A 21,616-nucleotide genomic window follows, 5' to 3' on the forward strand; every position below is an offset into this window, starting at 1 on the left:
CACCCCAGATATCACATCTATACCGCAGATCACCCCAGATATCACATCTATACCGCAGATCACCCCTGATATCACATCTGTACCGCAGATCACCCAGATATCACATCTATACCGCAGATCACCCAGATATCACTTCTATACCGCAGATCACCCAGATATCACATCTATACCGCAGATCACCCAGATATCACATCTATACCGCAGATCACCCAGATATCACATCTATACCGCAGATCACCCAGATATCACATCTATACCGCAGATCACCCAGATATCACATCTATACCGCAGATCACCCAGATATCACATCTATACCGCAGATCACCCAGATATCACATCTATACCGCAGATCACCCAGATATCACATCTATACCGCAGATCACCCAGATATCACATATATACCGCAGATCACCCGGATATCACATCTATACCGCAGATCACCCCAGATATCACATCTATACCGCAGATCACCCAGATATCACATCTATACCGCAGATCACCCAGATATCACATCTATACCGCAGATCACCCAGATATCACATCTATACCGCAGATCACCCAGATATCACATCTATACCGCAGATCACCCAGATATCACATCTATACCGCAGATCACCCAGATATCACATCTATACCGCAGATCACCCCAGATATCACATCTATACCGCAGATCACCCAGATATCACATCTATACCGCAGATCACCCCAGATATCACATCTATACCGCAGATCACCCAGATATCACATCTATACCGCAGATCACCCAGATATCACATCTATACCGCAGATCACCCAGATATCACATCTATACCGCAGATCACTCCAGATATCACATCTATACCGCAGATCACCCAGATATCACATCTATACCGCAGATCACCCAGATATCACATCTATACCGCAGATCACCCAGATATCACATCTATACCGCAGATCACCCAGATATCACACCTATACCGCAGATCACCCCAGATATCACATCTATACCGCAGATCACCCCAGATATCTCCATCTATACCGCAGATCACCCCAGATATCTCCATCTATACCGCAGATCACCCAGATATCACATCTATACCGCAGATCACCCAGATATCACATCTATACCGCAGATCACTCCAGATATCACATCTATACCGCAGATCACCCAGATATCACATCTATACCGCAGATCACCCAGATATCACATCTATACCGCAGATCACCCAGATATCACATCTATACCGCAGATCACCCAGATATCACATCTATACCGCAGATCACCCAGATATCACATCTATACCGCAGATCACCCCAGATATCTCCATCTATACCGCAGATCACCCCAGATATCTCCATCTATACCGCAGATCACCCAGATATCACATCTATACCGCAGATCACCCAGATATCACATCTATACCGCAGATCACTCCAGATATCACATCTATACCGCAGATCACCCAGATATCACATCTATACCGCAGATCACCCAGATATCACATCTATACCGCAGATCACCCAGATATCACATCTATACCGCAGATCACCCCAGATATCTCCATCTATACCGCAGATCACCCCAGATATCTCCATCTATACCGCAGATCACCCAGATATCACATCTATACCGCAGATCACCCAGATATCACATCTATACCGCAGATCACTCCAGATATCACATCTATACCGCAGATCACCCAGATATCACATCTATACCGCAGATCACCCCAGATATCTCCATCTATACCGCAGATCACCCAGATATCACATCTATACCGCAGATCACCCAGATATCACATCTATACCGCAGATCACCCAGATATCACATCTATACCGCAGATCACCCCAGATATCTCCATCTATACCGCAGATCACCCAGATATCACATCTATACCGCAGATCACCCAGATATCACATCTATACCGCAGATCACCCAGATATCACATCTATACCGCAGATCACCCCCAGATATCACATCTATACCGCAGATCACCCCGGATATTACAGATGTCGCTATAATTCCCCACCACTGAAATTTTTTTACTACATAAGTGACATCCATAATTCACCCCTGAAATTATTTACATAATTATTAGCCCGCAAAATCACTGTCACAGTAATTAGTGCCACAGAATTGTCCTTTAAAATGACTGACCCCCCAATATTACATCCATAGTAATGACCCTTCCAGACCTGACATCCTTAATAATGGACCCCCATAAAAATAAACATTTATAGAAATGGACCCCCCAGAAATGACATCACTGCAATTGGACCCCCCAGAAGTAAAACCAATACAAACGGACCGCCCAGAGCTGACATAAACATGGACCCCCCAGAAATGACACCCTGGGTCTCGGACCCCCTATTGGGAAAGATAAAGCCACCAAGAAATGACATCCGTATTGACGGACCCCCCAGAAATGATTTGTGTATTGATGGGAATGACATCATTACTAATAGACCCCCCCAGAAATGCTGACACCCCAATAACAAGTAGGAGCCCGGGATTTCCCTGCTTCCCCCCCCTGCTCCGGAGCACTGACAAAGCTCCCTTCTCATCCCCCCCCCCTATAGACAATCTGCATTCTTCCTCTCTCCCTGCTCCCTCCTCCTCCTCCTCCTCAACAAAATGGTTTTTCTTCTGGCACAAGCAAGAAACACAGACTGCTGAAGCTGCTCCTCTTCCTCCCGGATTACAGGACTATTCCTGCCCGGAGATGAGCTGACAGCCAGCAGAGACTCAGGAGGGCATCGTTCTAGAAGGATTGTCCCTACATCTTTCTGGGCTCCTGCCTCCTCCATCTCCCTGTCTCCCGGATCTCTACCTGCTGTACGAGGTAAGATCTTTTCCTAAATGTCACCAGCATCCCTTATCCATGGCTCCATCTGCCCCTTCTCATCAGCAAATCCACCCCAAATTCTTTGTATTTACACCAAACCGTGTTTACTTCTGACCTAGATTCACAGAAAGAATGAAATGAAACCTCTGATTAGCAAATGCCAAATAAAATCAGTTGTGGTATCGCCTCGATGTGGACGTACGGGAGGGTTTTGGAGGTACAGTGAGAGAATATAGGGGAGATTTTCAGCATGGGGGGGTGTATTGAGGCTGCTGACTTACTCGGTGGTTTAACCCTCTGCATGCTGGGAGAAGTGGGGGCAGCACAAATGTCCCTTTTATTTATCACTGGGGAAGAGGAGGATGGCTCATCCTGTGTGGGTGATGGAAACCCTTCGGGGGGCTGCAGTGTGTGTGGACAGGGGCAGCAGGAGAAGATGTCAGGACTGAGGTCTCATTCATGCAATTATTCTTTCACGGAGGGAGGGGGGCTCAGTGTCCCCAGAATACTCCCCCCCCCCCAGCATGACTCCTAACCCATACGCTTGACTTACACGTAGGGGCCAGCAAACTCTCTGTTATAGGTTCTGCTTTGCCATTTCTGTACCTGCAGGCAAAAATAAAAATACATAAGGTCCCCAGAGAGACGGTTCTGCATCTGCACCAGCTGAGTGTGAGATAGAGGGGGGTGAGAGAGCCTTGGTGAAACGAGGGGAGGGGGGGAGAGTGCTTGGTGAGATGGAGGGGGGAGATTGAGGGATGTTTGGCGAGATGGAGGTGGGAGAGAGGAGACGGACTGAGACATCTTTGGTGAGAAAGTACGGATGAGACGGAGGGAGGGATGGTTTGGGAGAGTAAAATTGGTAAGTGGCGGGGGTCGAGGAAGACAGATGACGGGAGGAAAGAAGGCGGAGGGGGGTTTAGTTGGAGAGATGGGTCGAGGGAACGATGGATGGTGGGAATAAAGGGATGGAGAATGGATAAGAAGGAGACAGGGAAAGATGGTGAGTACCGGAGAGGGAGGGTGGATGGTGGGAGAGAGAGAGAGGATGGATTGGTGTGAAAGAAAGAAATCGGGGTGATGGGAGAACAAGGGAGGGGGAGAGAGTGGAAAGATACCGCAGACCTTTTACAATTCATTTTAATTGAATTATATAATGCAGATCATATATAATGGACACATCTTCTGTCCACACACTACACTACAACATACGTGACATCCAGACGGCCTTATAACACGGTACATCTATGTTTAGCATTACAATGTGGGGGGTTTATTTCTCCATGAAGACTGCTGATAGGTATATGCCTGGCACTCCACGTTGTGTATATGTACAGCGTACACGTCAGACGCAGCCAGCACACCGTCCATAATGGCAGGATGCCTGTAAATTGGGGGGTCACCAATAGCAGCACACCAGTGCAGGGTAGTGGCGGAGGCTTTGTGGATTCGTTCCTGTCGTATCCTTCACATGATAGACCCAGGGGCCCCCGATCATGATCAGATCTTTAATGTACAGAGGCTTTGCAACTGCAGCAATTCCGTCTACTAGGCGGAGGTATCAGCGGTGTAATATGGCGGATACACGGTGGCGGTGTTGTGGCAGGCCCTGGTTAAGTAACCTGTAGCTACATGTGAACAATGATCTGATGGTATATATATTACAAAGAGGATTGGATGTATTATAGATGTAACGCATGCCTGGTACCCCCTAATTCTGTGTCAGGGGGCCCACAAACCATGACGTAGAGGGCCACCTCCGCACAGTCCCCCTCTTGGCGATAAAAGGACGCTGACTCTTGTCAGTGTATACCCGCTCCGGTGGTCCTGGCATATTACGTCTGGATGATTGCCTGGCGAAAAACAGGCGTTTTGTTTACTGTAATTCAGACTTGCGCCAGTTTCAAGACGGACAAAACAAAAGTTATACCTCCCGGTTGCACATCTGCGACACAGCGCCATTCTTGTAACGGGTATAGTTACTAAACTGCGGGTTTGAAAAAGTGGAGATGTTGCCTATAGCAACCAATCAGATTCTAGTTATTATTTATTTAGTACATTCTACAAAATGACAGATAGAATATGATTGGTTGCTATAGGCAACATCTCCATTTTTTTTCCAAACCTGCAGTTTAGTAAATATACCCCCTTAGGAGTACTTCAACCAAAGTAATTATAATATTCAAACACAAAGCATTGATCCATGTAATTAAGAACACCCCGATTTCATGCCTTATTCAAGGCATTTCATGAGCATCCACCAATCTGGTAAACTAGGCACAGAATGATTTTATGGGGGTGAAGTGTGGTTGCCACGTGACAATTCGTAGGTGGGCAAGTGGGGGCTTCTTACGAAAAACCATGGTCCATCCACGAATATCTAATTTTGATAGTGACCTTTATTATTACGTAATTTCTTAGTCCGGTTGAGGACGCTATGACATCAACGGAGACCTTCATCCTTTATTTCCGTACAAACAAGGGGCAATATTTTCATGAACGAGAACAGAAAACCAATCAAAATAGAAAACAAATGTGCCCAATAATCTGTAGGATGTTCCGGTGATACCATTGTACAATCCTGCTTTTGTTGCGTCATTCCGCATTGTGGCGCATGTAGCGAATCGCGTCTTTCCTGGCCCCCATATACTTCACTAGGGAAGTGGGTGGGATGTCAGAGGGTGGCCTTCTCTCCTAGGAGTCCACAAGGACCCCTCCGAAAGTTGAGAGTCTCCTGGGTGTTCCAGGAGGGTAGGTAAGTGTGAAACATAATAAAGGACACATGTTAAAATATCTAAAATGTATCTTGATATATTTGGATATTTATATTAAGAGGCAGTGTTGTAGTGAAAGAGGGGAAGGATGGGCTTGGTGGCTTCATTAGCCACCCAAATTTTTCAGGTATTTGGGGTCTGATCGCTTACTCTTACCATAGTGCATCCATGTTTGTTTGTAGGCACCCAGATTTGAAATATATCCTCTCATTGGATCATCAGAATGTTCACAGCAGCACAGAGTATTTAAAGAAGTGAGTTTGTGGGAGGCAGCAAGTGTCCACTTTCTTTATATTGTGAGGTCAGGTGTAATCAATGCAAAATATGAGTTGCAAATCCCCCAAACACCCCAAACATGCGGTAGCATCTATGCAGCCTGTTTATTAGCTATTGGAGACTGTCACATGTAGCCCTGTCCTCACTAACACATCACCCATCTCCTGATATACTCTGTACTGCCGGGGGAACCTGCTCCTTCCACTATATAACTCTCAGTCTGTGACTTCCTGCTGCCTCCATTCCCCTCCTCACATCATGTCACTGCCCCTGTCACATGCAGCCCTGTCCTCACTAACACATCACCCATCTCCTGATATACTCTGTGCTGCTGGGGGAACCTGCTCCTTCCACTATATAACTCTCAGTCTGTGGCTTCCTGCTGCCTCCATTCCCCTCCTCACATCATGTCACTGCCCCTTTCACATGCAGCCCTGTCCTCACTAACACATCACTCATCTCCTGATATACTCTGTGCTGCTGGAGGACACTGCTCCTTCCACTGTATAACTCTCAGTCTGTGGCTTCCTGCTGCCTCCATCCCCCTCCTCACATCATGTCACTGCCCCTGTCACATGCAGCCCTGTCCTCACTAACACATCACTCATCTCCTGATATACTCTGTGCTGCTGGGGACCCTGCTTGTTCCACTATATAACTCTCAGTCTGTGGCTTCCTGCTGCCTCCATTCCCCTCCTCACATCATGTCACTGCCCCTGTAACATGCAGCCCTGTCCTCACTAACACATCACCCATCTCCTGATATACTCTGTGCTGCTGGGGGAACCTGCTCCTTTCACTATATTACTCTCAGTCTATGACTTCCTGCTGCCTAGATTCCCCTCCTCACATCATGTCACCTCCCCTGTCACATGCAGCCCTGTCCTCACTAACACATCACTCATCTCCTGATATACTCTGTGCTGCTGGGGACCCTGCTACTTCCACTATATAACTCTCAGTCTGTGACTTCCTGCTGCCTCCATTCCCTTCCTCACATCATGTCACTGCCCCTGTCACATGCAGCCCTGTCCTCACTAACACATCACTCATCTCCTCATATACTCTGTGCTGCTGGAGGACCCTGCTCCTTCCACTATATAACTCTCAGTCTGTGACTTCCTGCTGCCTGCATTCCGCTCCTCACATCATATCACTGCCCCTGTCACATGCAGCCCTGTCCTCACTAACACATCACTCATCTCCTCATATACTCTGTGCTGCTGGAGGACCCTGCTCCTTCCATTATATAACTCTCAGTCTGTGGCTTCCTGCTGCCTCCATTCCCCTCCTCACATCATGTCACCTCCCCTGTCACATGCAGCCCTGTCCTCACTAACACATCACTAACCTCCTGATATACTCTGTGCTGCGGTGGAACCTTATTTAAGAGGTGGGAACATTCATAGTGCCACGGGATGATTGGATTTCTTCAGCAATATTCGATCTCCCCTGCCCGCCCATTTCAACAAAGGGTCTTCCGAGTGACCGATGCCACTGTGGAACCACATTGTGGGTACCATACACATAAATGTACACAGTGCAATAAAAGGGAAATTTGTGTGGTACCATAGATAAAGAACGTAGGTAGAAATTAGTCCCATATTCCACATGGAAAGACCCCCAGTAAAAATTTGGTGCGCTCTGCAAACTGTGTGATTCAAGAGTGATTAAGGTGAGGCAGGTGGGGGAGGAGGAGAATTTGGAAATGTAAATATGGAACATTGCTCTCTGGTTGTTCTTTAATGGCACCATTATTTGTTTAAATACACTTTAGGATGTTATTATGTCCTTACACAGGTGATCGTTTTGCCTGCTCTAATCTCCAATCACCACTATACTCTTCCCATAACTTCCTAAATATTAATGTCCTCTCACCATCCCTTCTAACTGCCTATATCTTCTGTCATTCTCCAATTATGAATGTCTTTCCTCGTTCCTCCCAGGTCCTACTCTCTACCCCCATAAATAAATAATGACATTGTAATGTCTGTGTAGGGTTTGATAACACTGCCTGTGATCACATATGAATATTCACGTGATTTATGCTACATTGTGGACAATACAATACTTGGACCTTCAGCATTTCGTGAAAGTGTGGTGGAGAATTTGTCTTGGTTAAAGGGTTTTCTGAAGGAATTTTTAGTTTAAAAATCAGTACCCACATGCTGGGTTCCCATGAGATTTATAGTGGGACTTCATAATCTGCTTACTTTAAGCCTGTATACTGTCTACTAATACGCAACTAATATATAGTCTGTCCTAAGTCCCAAGTTATTAACAATTATAAACTGAATTTGTAGAAAGCCGAATGTCAATTCAAAGGAAATCTATTTCCAAATGAAACCTTCACAGTTGTGAAGATGATTAATTTCTCATGGTTTTGACCATTTCACAGTTGGATCCGTGAGGTCATTTTTCAAAATGTACCCCGATATGTGGGCTCACTATTGTTCCTTAAAGAGACTGCTGACTAAGAGACTGCCTCATCTTGTTACCAGCTTGGACTGTACAGTGTTTTCATCCTGGAGCAGAACATGAGATTGTAGGTTCTCTCCATGATTAGATCTCTATGTCGGTGGGTTACATGGTGTCATCTATCTCATTGTGCAGATTGAGACCTCAGTTTGGACTTGTACAGCTCAGATTTTAGAGATGCATGATGGTATGGAGCTTAGAGTACTCTTGTTGAGGTTTGGTAGAGTAAAGAAGATGTACCAGCCATGAAGAATCCCCAGATTCTTTCCTGCAGGAGCGATGAGAGTCAGCTATGACTGGAGCCAGATATCCTTAGTACAGCAAAGTGCACTGGCATCATTGTCCTCTAACAGGTCATGTGTCACATGTAACGTTTCATTTTCAGGGTTGTGACATTTCCTGATTGATACTAGGCTTCTGTGTATTGTATTGTTTGCTATCAAATGTTATTGCAGATAGAGCTCAGCTCTTTATTTATGACATCAGAATAATATTTTCTCAATCAATTCCTCTTCTCTCCAACATTCTAAAAACTCTCCCTTACTACCTAGCTCCATTCCCAGACCCGTGCAAACCTACTAACTACTTACAATCTTATCTCCACCACTCTGTCTTCTCTCCAATCATTCAACTACTCACTCCTACTACCTGTCTCCGATCCCAGATCCCTAAACACCTTCTATATCTCACATATTTATTATTTTATCTCCATAAGTATCTCTTGCCTCCAGCCCATTACACTCTCTCCCTATTACCTGTCTCCACTTACAGATTTCTATACAACTGCTACCTTTCACATATTTGCTATCTTATGTCCATCACTCTCTCTTCTCTACAGTGCTCTACTTTTTCTCCTCCTCTTAAACCCTGCACTATATTGGATATCCTTCCTCACCCATCCCTCATTTAGCCCTCTGTATTTTTCCCGTCATCCAATGATGAAAATCTGTTCAGCTCTGCCTTTCCTCTAAAAAACTTATCATCACTCTTTTTCACACATCTCAATAGATCTCAGTTCTCTTCCAAATTCTTATATAATGATCACCTTCACTGAAGTCCTATCTCAACACAAGTGTCTTCATCAGTACTCAATTCCACGTGTAATTTACCTTATCCCCATCATTCCATCTTCTCTCCAGCTTTTGTTTCTATTATTCTCTTCTCTTTATTCTTCTGTACAATCTCCTTCCTCACCCATCCCCCATTCAGCTCTCCCAACTTTTCAAATCATCCAATGGTGGAAAACTGCTCATCACTGCCCCTTTCTCTACATACCTCATATTCACTATTTTTTTCCCACATCTCAATAGATCTCAATTCCCTCTAAAATTCTTGAATAATAATCATCTTCTCTGAAGTCCAATCTCCACTTTATTATCGTCGGTTTACCTTATCTGATCTTTCTTCTCAGTGTTATCTCTCCTTTATTACCTGTCTTCACTTTTATATCCTTATAAACCCTCTACCTCTCATATTTTTACTATGATATATCCACCAGTCCTTGTTTTCTCCAGCCCAATACAGTCTTTCCTATTACCAGTCCCCACATTTATCTTATCACCATCACTCCCTTTCCTCTGCAGTTTAAATCATCCATCCGCTGAAAGAATCCACTTCAGGATCCCCTAACCCTTCTACCTCTCCCATATTTACTATCTTATCTCCACCACTCCAAGATCCCCCTAACCCTTCTGCCTCTCCCATATTTACTATCTTATCTCCACCACTCCAAGATCCCCCTAACCCTTCTATCTCTCCCATATTTACTATCATATCTCCACCACTCCAAGATCCCCCTAACCCTTCTACTTCTCCAATATTTATGATCTGATCTCCACCACTCCAAGATCCCCCTAACCCTTCTACCTCTCCCATATTTACTATCTTATCTTCCCCACTCCTAGATCCCCCTAACCCTTCTACCTCTCCCATATTTATTATCTTATCTCCACCACTCCAAGATCCCACTAACCCTTCTACCTCTCCCATATTCACTATCTTATCTTCACCACTCTTAGAACCCCCTAACCCTTCTACCTCTCCCATATTCACTATCTTATCTCCACCACTCCAAGATCCCCCTAACCTTTCTACCTCTCCCATATTTACTATCTTATCTTCACCATTCCAAGATCCCCCTAACCCTTCTACCTCTCCCATATTTACTATCTTATCTCCACCACTCCAAGATCCCCCTAACCCTTCTACCTCTCACATATTTACTATCTTATCTCCACCACTCCAAGATCCCCCTAACCCTTCTATCTCTCCCATATTTACTATCTTATATCCACCATTCCAAGATCCCCCTAACCCTTCTACCTCTCACATATTTACTATCTTATCTCCACCATTCCAAGATCCCCCTAACCCTTCTACCTTTCCCATATTTACTATCTTATCTCCATCACTCCTAGATCCCCCTAACCTTTCTACCTCTCCCATATTTATGATCTTATCTCCACCACTCCTAGATCCCACTAACCCTTCTACCTCTCCAATATTTACTTTTGTATCTCTATCAGTCCCTCTTCTCTACAGCCCCATAAACTGTTTCCCTAAACCCTGTCTCAACTAACTGATGTCTATATACCTTCTACCTCTCCCATATTTACTGTATTATCTCTATCAGTCCCTCTTCTCTCCAGTCCAATACCTTCTACCCTGCAACTTGTCTCCTCTTCCAGATCGCTATAAACCTTCTACCTCTCCCTTATATACTATATTATGTCCATTTGTCCCTCACTTTAGTAGCCCAATAAACTCTCCCCTAATACCTGTCTTCTACCTCCCAGATATTTACTATCTTCTCTCCATCAGTCACTCTTCTCTCCAGCCAAATACGCTCTCCCTACTCCCTGTCTTCACTTCCACATCTCGAAACACCTTCTGCCTTTCCCATTTTTACTATCACTTCTTGACCATTACCTCTTCTCTCCAACCCAATGTACTCTTGACAGTACTATCTGTCTCCATTACCAGATCCTTTTACACCTTCTACTCTTCCCATATTTTTCTCTCGGCTCCAGTAAACAATCATTCTTCAAACCAATACGCTCTCTTCCCTACTGCCTGTCTCTACATCCAGATCTCTAGAAACCTTCTACCTTCCCCATATTTACTATCACATGTCTATTAGTCCTTCTTCTCTACAATCCAGTATACTTTTTTCCTTATTTCCTATGTTCACTTTCATCTCCCTTTTAATCTAGTACCGCCCCCGTATTTATCTTTATCAGAGGCTCTTTTCTCCAGCCCAATACACTTTCTCTCCAACAAGCTGTCTTCACATTCATATCTTTGTAAACCTTTGTCCTCTCCCATTTATCTTATCACCATTAGACCCTATTCTCTCAAGCCCAATACATTATCTCCCCTACTACCTGCATCCACTCAAAGATTCCTCTAATCCTTCCACCTCTCCCATATTTTCAATCTTATCTCCATTAATCCCTCTTCCCTTTAGCCCAATATATTATCTTTCTGTCTTGTCTCCACTTCCAGATCTCTTTAAATCTTCTAACTCTCCCATATATAATGTCATATCTCCATCAGTCCCTGTTCTCTCCATCACTTCACTTTTCTTCTCCCAGAGGATATCCTTCCTCACCCATTCCCAATTCGACTTTCCTCATCTTTCCCCATCTTTTCCATCACTCAGTGATGAAAATCTGTTCATCACTAGATCTTCTCTACATTTCATCCCCCATTTTTACATCATGGTGATTTTCTCTTAGGTCATATGTCTTCTTTCTTCTCACAAGTTTCTTCTTCAGCACTCATGTGACTGGATCACTTATAAATAACTTATGGTATAAACTTATTTAAATGAAATGGCGCAGGGCGCCTTTTTATATAATTGCAAATGTACTTATTTTTGAAATTGTGTGTAGTTTAGTAAAGGAAATATCTTTATTTCTGACAGCATTTCTTTTCTTATTTTTGTTTTAACTTTGCTAGAGGAAATGCGTTATTTCTGAGGTATATACCTGATACAATAAGCCTTTGTTGAGGAAGTCTTTTGTGCATTTTGGTAGGGAATTGACTTGTTTGGGGTTTGTAACTTTCCTATGAGAATGTGTATTCTGCAGCTGTCTGAAGAAAGGACCCATGTTAACATCATGTTAATTAGACCCTTTCATGCATGAGGGTCCAGCACCTGAACGCACAGGAAGTTTTAATTAGACTTACTGTTAGATTTCCTCTGTATCTAAAACAAGATGCAGTAAATCACAGCAAGTTTCAGGATATCACAGATAACTGTAAATATTGTTAGCTTTGCATTGCATGTAAATCCATGTTTGGGTAAACACATTGCATCCTGAATCTAAAAATAGCTCAGACCTCAGGGAGCTGGCTTACCCTTTGAGGCTGTGTCCAAAAGCTATATAAAAAGCACTGTCTTGTAGTGAAAGTTGATCTTTTTGTTTCATCTGACCTGCTCACTGGTACCTTCAACCAGCGTGAGCAAATAAACATCACTTGCTTCAAAGACCTGCTTGGAAACTTCTCTATCCCTGTGACCTATAGATTAGACCCAAGTCTAATCCGTTCTCGGCAGTTTTGAAGTTTGGACCCGGCCTTCCAGTGCCAACGCTCTGGCCGCTACCCAGCGGCTCTGGCCAGTGTGATAGGCCAGGGAGATCCATCCACAGCAACCCTGATCCATAGGAAGGGGTCAGGGGTACCAGCCCAGGTACACCAGTAATGGGGAACACTAGCAGCTTCAGTTACCCAGAAGAAACCCGGTCCTGGATGCCGGTAAGGAGTCCAGTGGTGGAAGCATTTGTAAGCCTCTCCTACTGCGGTTAGAGTGCGCATTTGGGATACCGAAAGGGAACGGTGTCAAAGTAAGCCCAGCCGGTTCCCAGCAACAGCTGGCATTGGCAGTCCATCCTGTCACAACTCATTTCTATCTCTTATTTATTTATCTATTGTGATCATCTTCAATGTGTGTTCTCTCCACTTTCTATCTCATTGTACTCTATTCCTTATAATGTCTCCACTTCTCGATCCTTATACACCTTCTAACTCTCCGATATTTACTCTCCATCAGTCCCTCTTCTCTCCAGCCCAATACAGTCTTCCTCCCTGGTACCTGTATTCACTTCCAGATTCCTATATACATTCTACCTCTCCCATATCTACTATTTTATCTTCATCATTACATCTTCTCTCAGCTTTTGTTTCTATCATTCACTCTTTCAACCTCGGTACAGTCTCTTCCCTTTCTCATCCCCCATTCAACTCTCCCCACCTTTCCCTTCATCTAATGATGGAAAACTGTTAATCACTGCCTCTTTCTCTACATACCTCATAGTCACTCTTTTTTCACACATGTCAATAGCTCTCTCTTCTCTCCCCCATTCTCATATCATGATCATCTTTCTGAGCTGAGGTCTCATCTTCTCTTTCTTCTCACAAGTGTCTTCTCTAGCACTCATTTACATTTCTTATTTATTTATAATAGTTATATTCTATGTGCCTCATCTTTCTACCTTTGTTCAGTATCCTTCCTCACCCATCACCCATTCGGCCTTCTGCATCTTTCCCATCATCCAATAATGAAAATCTGTTCAGCACTGGCTCTTATCTAAATATCTTATCGTTTCTCTATTTTCACACATCTCAATCGATCTCTATTCCCTCCCAAATTCTTATATAATGATCATCTTCTCTTCTCTTCCAACTCATTATCATCAACATTTATTTATATAGTGCCAGCTAGCGCCACATTAATAAACATATTAATAAATAATACTGGGTTATACAGACAGACAGAGAGATAAGAGGGCACACGTGTCTTCTCCAGCAATTAAATCCATGTCTAATATATTTACCATTATCCTTTTCTATGAGGTTTTATCTCCTCTTTCTTCTCAGTATAATCTCTCCTTTATTACCTGTCTTCACTTTCATAACCCTATAAACCTTCTAACATCCCAGATATTAACTATCTTATATCCATCAGTCCTTCTTCTCTTCAGCCCAATACACTGTCTTTGCTGCTACCTGTCTCCCCGTCCAGATACCAATAAACCTTCTACCTCTCCCACATTTTGTACCTTAACTCGATGAATCCCTCTTTCCATCTGCCCAACACAGGTTGCTAGTTGGATGCTAATCTTCCCGTTGAACTAAGGACACAGTTGCTGGGTCTTCCCATGATTTTCTAAGATCCCAGCCACTCGGCCTTATAGCAACGCCTCTGCCGCATTGTAGGATCAAGTGCAATGCCTTTCCGCCTTTGGCAGGTCCACAGTGTCACAAAGTCACGGAGTCCTATCAAATCACAGTCACAGACTATGCTTGGGACAGGAGCACAGTTCCTTGTCACCAAGCCATGAGCACCCTCTCATATCCTCAATTGCAAGTTTATACACCTCAATATTCCCACAGTGGTGGGGTTAAACGAGGACAGACTAGAGGGCGGCATGCAGGCTATGATAGGTGGACAGGTGATAAGACCTATTCTCTGGGTGTCCTTCCCCATGGTTGGGGGGCATTGGTTCCCTGTGGATAAAGTGCCACTGAGTCTAATCTCAGGTACTGGTGAAACAATGACAGACTGTTGGCAGAACATGATAAGCATAATGTATACACTGGTCATTTATCCCATATGTCTGTCTCTCCTCATGGCCTGGTATCATTCCTTTGTTAAAGACTGGCAGCTATGTTGTTTGGTCTTAGGGAGTAAGATGGCTGTGGCTGTGTACCCATAACTTTACTTTACTAAGAATTAAGTTAAGAATAACCTGCATAGATCGCATAATAGCCTAGTGGTCAGCATAATAATCTAGGGCATTATAATGGCATAATTAAAGCATAATATCAATAAGAACATACAGTAACTGCGACATAGTAAAAATTGGCACATTTAAACATAACGCACATTAAAAAGCATAATAGCAATAAAAGATGTAAGACATCAAGAAAGCAAAGTCCATGACATACAATTGGAATCGGATCGCGAGTGCCGCTGCAGTTAAGTGGTGAAAGTCCAATAACAGCGTTGTGTGGCCTTACATTCCTCATTCCTTCTTAAATATGGTAAAGGAGTGCGATTGTCCTACTGCCGGGCAAACAACTGTGACCGGGCCGGGTGGGTAGTACTAATAGCATTTGGCTCATCCTGATGAGCTAGCCCATCTGTATTTCTATGTTGGCTGCCATTTTTATGAGAAATGGAAAAGTAATACAATAGCAGAGCCAGACTCCGACACAACAGCCGTCCATTGTCTCCTGTGGTCCGTGGGGTTGAGGGGATTATGGTCAGTTACAACAGAGAACCTACCCTACAAATAGAGCTGCAACTTTTTGTGTGCGCATACTATGGCTAAGCACTCTTTCTCATAGGTGGCGTAGGTAATTTCCCTAACCAGCTGTTTCTGGGACAAATACTCTACCAGGAACATTTACCATCCTCCCCGACCTCACTCAACACTGCTCCTAATTCACAGCATGATCAGTTTGCACAATGAACTGCCATTGGAAGTCAGGGGTAGCTTACACAGGTGATTTAGGTATGTCCTTGAGCTAGCAGAAGGCCTGTTCACACTCATCTTTCCACATCTTTTAAATTAATTTCTTTGTAGTCAGATCTGTCTGAGGTTTGGTAATGGCACCATGCTGGGGCACGAACTTGCAATAGTGCCCCATAATGTAGACGAAAGCTCACACCTATTTTTGATTGGAGGGTTGAGGATATGACAAAATAAAGTCTACCTTGGCTTGTTCTGGTTGCACTTTGCTTCCACTTGGCATTTGTCAGATCTTATGGTCAGTCTTGCGTATCTGATACAACTAAACACCTAAACAACATGTACTAAGTGATCCTCCCAAAACTTACTGAATATAGAGATGTCATCTAAGTAAACTTGCACAAATTCCTGGCACCCATCTAGCCGGTCATCCACTGCCTGTTGACAGGAAGCTGGAGAACTTTTCAAAATGGCATCACTTTAAATTCAAATTGCCCAAACGGCGTGATGAATGCAGATCACTCCTATGCCTCTTTGGTAAAGGGAATTTGCCAGTACCCCTTGCTAAGATCAAAAGTGGTCACATAGAGAGCCCCTCCCAGTTTGTCCGAGGGCTCATCTTCTCTAGGCATGGGGAATACTTCAGTCACTGTTATTCATTCGCCTGTCGTCTACACAAAAATGTGTGGTACCCTCAATTTTGGGCACTATGATTACTCCTATGGCCCAGAGGCTGTGGAATGAGACAATGATGCCCCTGGCTGGCCTATCATTTAGCTCAGTCCGTATCATATTAAGCACCTCCACTGGTACTGGATAGGTGGATTGCTATGGTAACCACGCATCTCCGGCATTGACATGGAGAGAGACTAAATGAGTGCAGACCTTGTATTAAATTGGGGTCGCTGCATCTCCAACACCTTCCTCATCTGTGTCATCTGTAGTTACTACAGCTGCTTTCCAAACTGTACAGGCTCTACCCCTACGTCTTTCTGGGCCTCTCCTCTCATGTCAGTGATATTGTCAGTTGTGGGCTCATCCAGAGGAGGACAGCATATGGCCAAGACCCTGTCTCGGTCTGTTATAATTGGTGTTACTCCTCCCCGTGGCACAGAGTCTAACATTGCAGATGGACTTCGCCAGGGATCCCCTCAAGGAGATTTGGACTTCGCAGTTTAGGGGGAGCACCCAACGAGACATGGGAGAATGCTGTAGCTAAGAGTGTGGAGTTGCAACAACAGGAATTGGCAGAGGAGTAACTCAGTGAAATTATAGCACAGGAATGAGGAATAGTATACACTAGGTACAAAAGTCTGAGGGCCAATACTCAGGAGATACTGGAAACAGGAAGCGATGGTCTGCGGAGCTTTTATCACCAGATAGTGGAGATGACACAAAGTGTGCAATACTCTGCGGACCGATACACAGGAGGTTCAGGATTCAGGATGCGATGGTCTGCGTAGCGTTAACACTAGAGAGTATAGATGGCACACAGGGTGCAATAGTCTGTGGACCGATACACATGAGGTACAGGACACAGGAAGCCACATCCAAACTGCAACAGGTACTGACTCAAAGAACCGACACCAGAGGGAGAGAGGAGGTGCTAGATATAGTCCACTTCATGCGCAGACCACCCGGGAAGTTGGCCGCTGATGAGATGATCGGAGGAGGCATGTCGGACCCCAGGCGGAAACCCAAAAGTCCGGCGCGTGACAGGCCCATACCTCCTGGTGACATAGGCCTGATTCATCTAAAGCCACAACATAATCCACCTCCCCCTGTCACTGCATTACTTTGAATGCACTAGCCCAATTGGCTTGCAGTTTATTTTTCTGTGCTGGTACTAACAACGTAACCTGTTGCCCTACATACAGTTCATTCTTGGGGTCTTGCATGCCTGTTGCTGGTGAACTTGCATTACCTCCATGTTAGTTCTGGTAAGGATCATGAGCCTTTTGAGTCTGTCCCACAACTTGGGTACATACTCAAGCATCGGCTATTGAGGTTGAGGTTCCTGGAATGTACCTTCCCAGTTCTCCCAGATCAAATCTAAGGCTGTCCGTATCCTGTGACCATATATCAATTCAAATGGGAAAAACCCGGTAGAAGCCTTGCGATAAGCAAACAGTAATTGCTGAAAAGCTTTCTACCAGTCTCCTCCTTCCGAGTGGACATATGTTCTCAATAGTTTCTTGAGGGTACCATTGAACTTCTCACAAAATCTGTTTGTCTCGGGGTGGTATGGAATCCTGTGCATAGGTCTCACTCCAAAGGTCCACCACATGGTTTGCATCAGCTCACCTCTCCTTGGTCATTGACAACCTTCTGCGGGAACACCCCCTACCCCCGGCTGAGCTATATGTTCTGCATCAGTGGTTGTCAGAGCCTCTGACTCCTGGTACCAGGTCACATAATCAGTGAGAATGAATTGCTTTCCTGAGTAGCTAGGTTTTGGAAGGGGACCTACAATGTCCATGGCTACTTGTTAGAAAGCCTCCCCGATGACATGCATGGACATTAACCGGGCTTTACTGGGTGCTCCACCAAGTCTGTGATACACCTTGCATGAGTTGCAGTATTTAATCACATCCGGGGACAGGCCTCTTCTGTAAAAGCTGCGCAATAACTGGGCCCTGGTTTTATTTACCCTAAATAGCCAGTAACTAGGACCTGTCAGGCCCTGTCTCCGCACTGTCACTAAGTGGCGGAGACGGCCACCTGACTTGCTCCGAACCCTTCGCTTCCAGGTTCACATTAGGGGTCACGCGGCATGCGCATGCGCAATGAGGCTTCACGTCCCGTTGCTAGGCAACTGGACGCCTCACCTATCGGCGGTCAGCATCTCTGACTGCAGGCTTCCCAGCACCAATTAGAATCCTAGAGGATCTATTTAAGGCTGCCTCTGGAACTACTAAGGTGCCAGAGTATTGGTTCCACCCAGCTTCTTGTTGTTTCCAGATACTGCTCCTGTTGTGATCTGGCTTTTCTCCTCTGACCTCCATTTTGGATTCCGTTTGTGTACCTTGCTGCTTGTTCTGGTTTCCTGACTTCTGGCTTGCCTCTGACCATTCTTCGGATCTCCCCTTGTACTTTGCTGTCTGGTGTCGACCCAGATTAATTGACTACGCTCCATCCACTCAGTTATTGCGCAGGTGGCTGAGTCGGAGAACCGCGGCCTGCGCACCCTCCTGCAGCAAAGCCCAAACTCCCTAGCGGGGGTCTCTGGTGAACACCGGGGGTGCGTTAGACTCTTCACCTCCCTGCTCAGCAGCGCAGATATCAGCTAGTAGCTATCCTACAGCCTGTGACAGTATACTCTGGCCAAAAGATGAGCGCACAGAAAGAACCCTCCACTCAAGATCTTCTGCTCCATCTTGCTCAACGTGTGGACCAGCAAGAGTCTAATCAGGCTCAGCTACTACAGTGCCTCCAGGGGGTCGTATCTTGCTTAGACACCCTTCAAGGATCCTTGCCAGCAAGTCCAGCAGCTGTGGCGGTCACAGTCTCCACTACTGCCGCTGCTTCTACGGTCAGTATCTCTACCTCCAGGGGTCAGCGCATTCCCTCATCTGAGAAATTAGACGTTTACCCCAAAAAATGCTGAGGGTTTCTTAACCAGTGCGCCATCCAATTCCAACTGGCTCCCGAGAATTTCAGTTTTGAATGCATCAAGGTGGTGTACATTATTTCCCTTCTCACAGGCCAAGCTCTAGCCTGGGCTTCTCCTCTCTGGGAAAGGGATGATTCTATATTGCAGAACTCCTCTCTTTATCGAGAAATTCCGGAAGGTTTTCAATCAGCCGGGCCGAGTCTCTACTGCAGCCTCTGGTTTACTAGCTCTTCGCCAAGGCCCCTTGACCGCAGGTCAATTTGCGGTACAGTTTCAAACTCTTGCCTCCAAGCTTCGCTGGAATAATGAGGCTCTAGTGGCCAGCTTTTGGCAGGGGCTTAATTTCTTGCTTCCAGTGACTTTCCAACCAGCATGGATCTCCCTGTGCATTAAGGTGGATATTCGTCACCAGGAGCGCTCCCAGGAGAAGAATCACTCTTGTCGCCCCTTTCCTCATCTGGCTCCTCAGTTTCAGTCACCAGTTACACCCTCTGAGGAACCCATGCAACTAGGTTGCTCTCGCCTTTCTCAGGAGGAACGTGACAGACGTATCAGAAACCGCCTCTGTCTTTATTGTGGAGAACCCTCTCACCTTCTCTCTTCATCATCATCATCATCATCATCATCATTTATTTATATAGCGCCACTAATTCCACAGCGCTGTACAGAGTACTGTAGCTCACTCACATCAGTGCCTGCCCCATTGGGGCGTCCAGTCTAAAATCCCTAACACACACACACGCACACACATACACACAGACACAGAATAGGGTCAATTTTTTAGAAGCCACTTAACCTACCAGTATATTTTTTCGAGTGTGGGAGGAAACCGGAGCACCCGGAGGAAACCCACGCAAACACGGGGAGAACATACAAACTCCTCACAGATAAGGCCGTGGTCGGGAATTGAACTCATGACCCCAGTGCTGTAAGGCAGAAGTGCTAACCACTACACCACTGTGCTGCCAAGAGGCCGGGAAACATCCCACCATAGGCGATGTTAGGAGGGTCGTCCTAGGATCCTAGGATTTGTTCATTATCTCCTACTTCTCTAATGATTCCGAATTTCTTATGCCAGTAGTTCTTTTTTCTCTGGGTGGCCCTCAGCTACTGTCAGCCTTCGTGGACTCTGGATCAGCTGGGAAATTCATATCCATCGAGCTGGCTTCCAAGCTCCATCTCTCCATCCACCCATTGCCACAGCCTTTGGTCCTGACTGCGATAGATGGTAACTGTGTCGCCAATGGCTCCATCAATCGCATTACCAGTCCCTTGCGGCTGTCGGTAGGAGCCCTCCACTCTGAATGGATAAGTTTCCTAATTATTCCTCAGTCCATCAACCTGCTGATTTTGGGTCTACCTTGACTTAGGGCACATTCACCGCAGTTCAACTGGCTCCGAGCTCAAGTCATCTCCTGGGGACCTACCTACAAACCTCAATGTCTATATTTGGTACTTTCTGCTAAAGCTTTGATCTCTTGCCTCGATCCACTCCTCACCTTAGTCTTTCAGAGGCCTACACAGAATTCCTGGATGTCTTTAGCAAAGCAGCCGCTGAGTCTTTGCCATCTCACCGCTCCTGGATTTGTCTTATTGTCTTGTAGTGATTACCGTAAATTGACCGCCATTACTATTAAGAATCGCTATCCCCTTCCTCTTATAACGGAGCTTTTCGACTGTATCCGTGGCGCCCAAAGTTTCACTAAATTAGACCTCAGGGGAGCCTACAACTTGATTCGGATTCGCCAAGGTGACGAATGGAAAACTGCCTTCAATACCAGGGATGGGCACTACAAGTACCTTGTCATGCCCTTTGGACTCTGCAATGCCCCGGCGATCTTCCAGGAATTTATTAATGAAATCTTCCGAGACTTGTTATATTCATCAGTGGTTGTCTACCTCGACGACATCTTGATCTTTTCTCAAGACCTTTCCTCACATCGAAAACATGTCAAGGCAGTCCTTTCCCGTTTCTGAGTGAATAATATTTGCACTGTGTATATTAGAAATGATGTGATTTCTTTATGTAGATATTTATAACAGTGGCATTATCCATGTGTACATCATTAAAGCTGCCGGACATAACAAGTGCCTGCTATATGGTAAGTCCATATTGTCATCTTGCCATTATTATGGTTTCAGGGTTATTTTGTAGTTCTACACTCTGTC

General features: G+C 45.1%; 1 protein-coding gene across 5 annotated transcripts in view; it reads left to right on the forward strand.

Moving 5' to 3' along the window:
- The first annotated feature begins 2,303 nt into the window (after positions 1-2,303).
- Positions 2,304-21,616, forward strand: part of NLGN2 (neuroligin 2) — a 133,705-nt gene continuing 114,392 nt past the window's right edge. Inside the window, exon 1 of one of the 5 annotated variants that reach the window (XM_075206154.1) lies at positions 2,304-2,822. The gene's annotated coding sequence lies outside the window, so the exon portion shown is untranslated. Of the gene's footprint in view, positions 2,823-3,570; positions 3,688-3,743; positions 3,829-21,616 lie in introns of those variants that run through there. The other 4 variants (XM_075206149.1, XM_075206153.1, XM_075206152.1 and 1 more) reach the window with 4 other exon arrangements.

Source organism: Mixophyes fleayi, chromosome 4 (assembly GCF_038048845.1).
Source record: "Mixophyes fleayi isolate aMixFle1 chromosome 4, aMixFle1.hap1, whole genome shotgun sequence".
Classification (NCBI taxonomy): Eukaryota; Metazoa; Chordata; class Amphibia; order Anura; family Limnodynastidae; genus Mixophyes; species Mixophyes fleayi.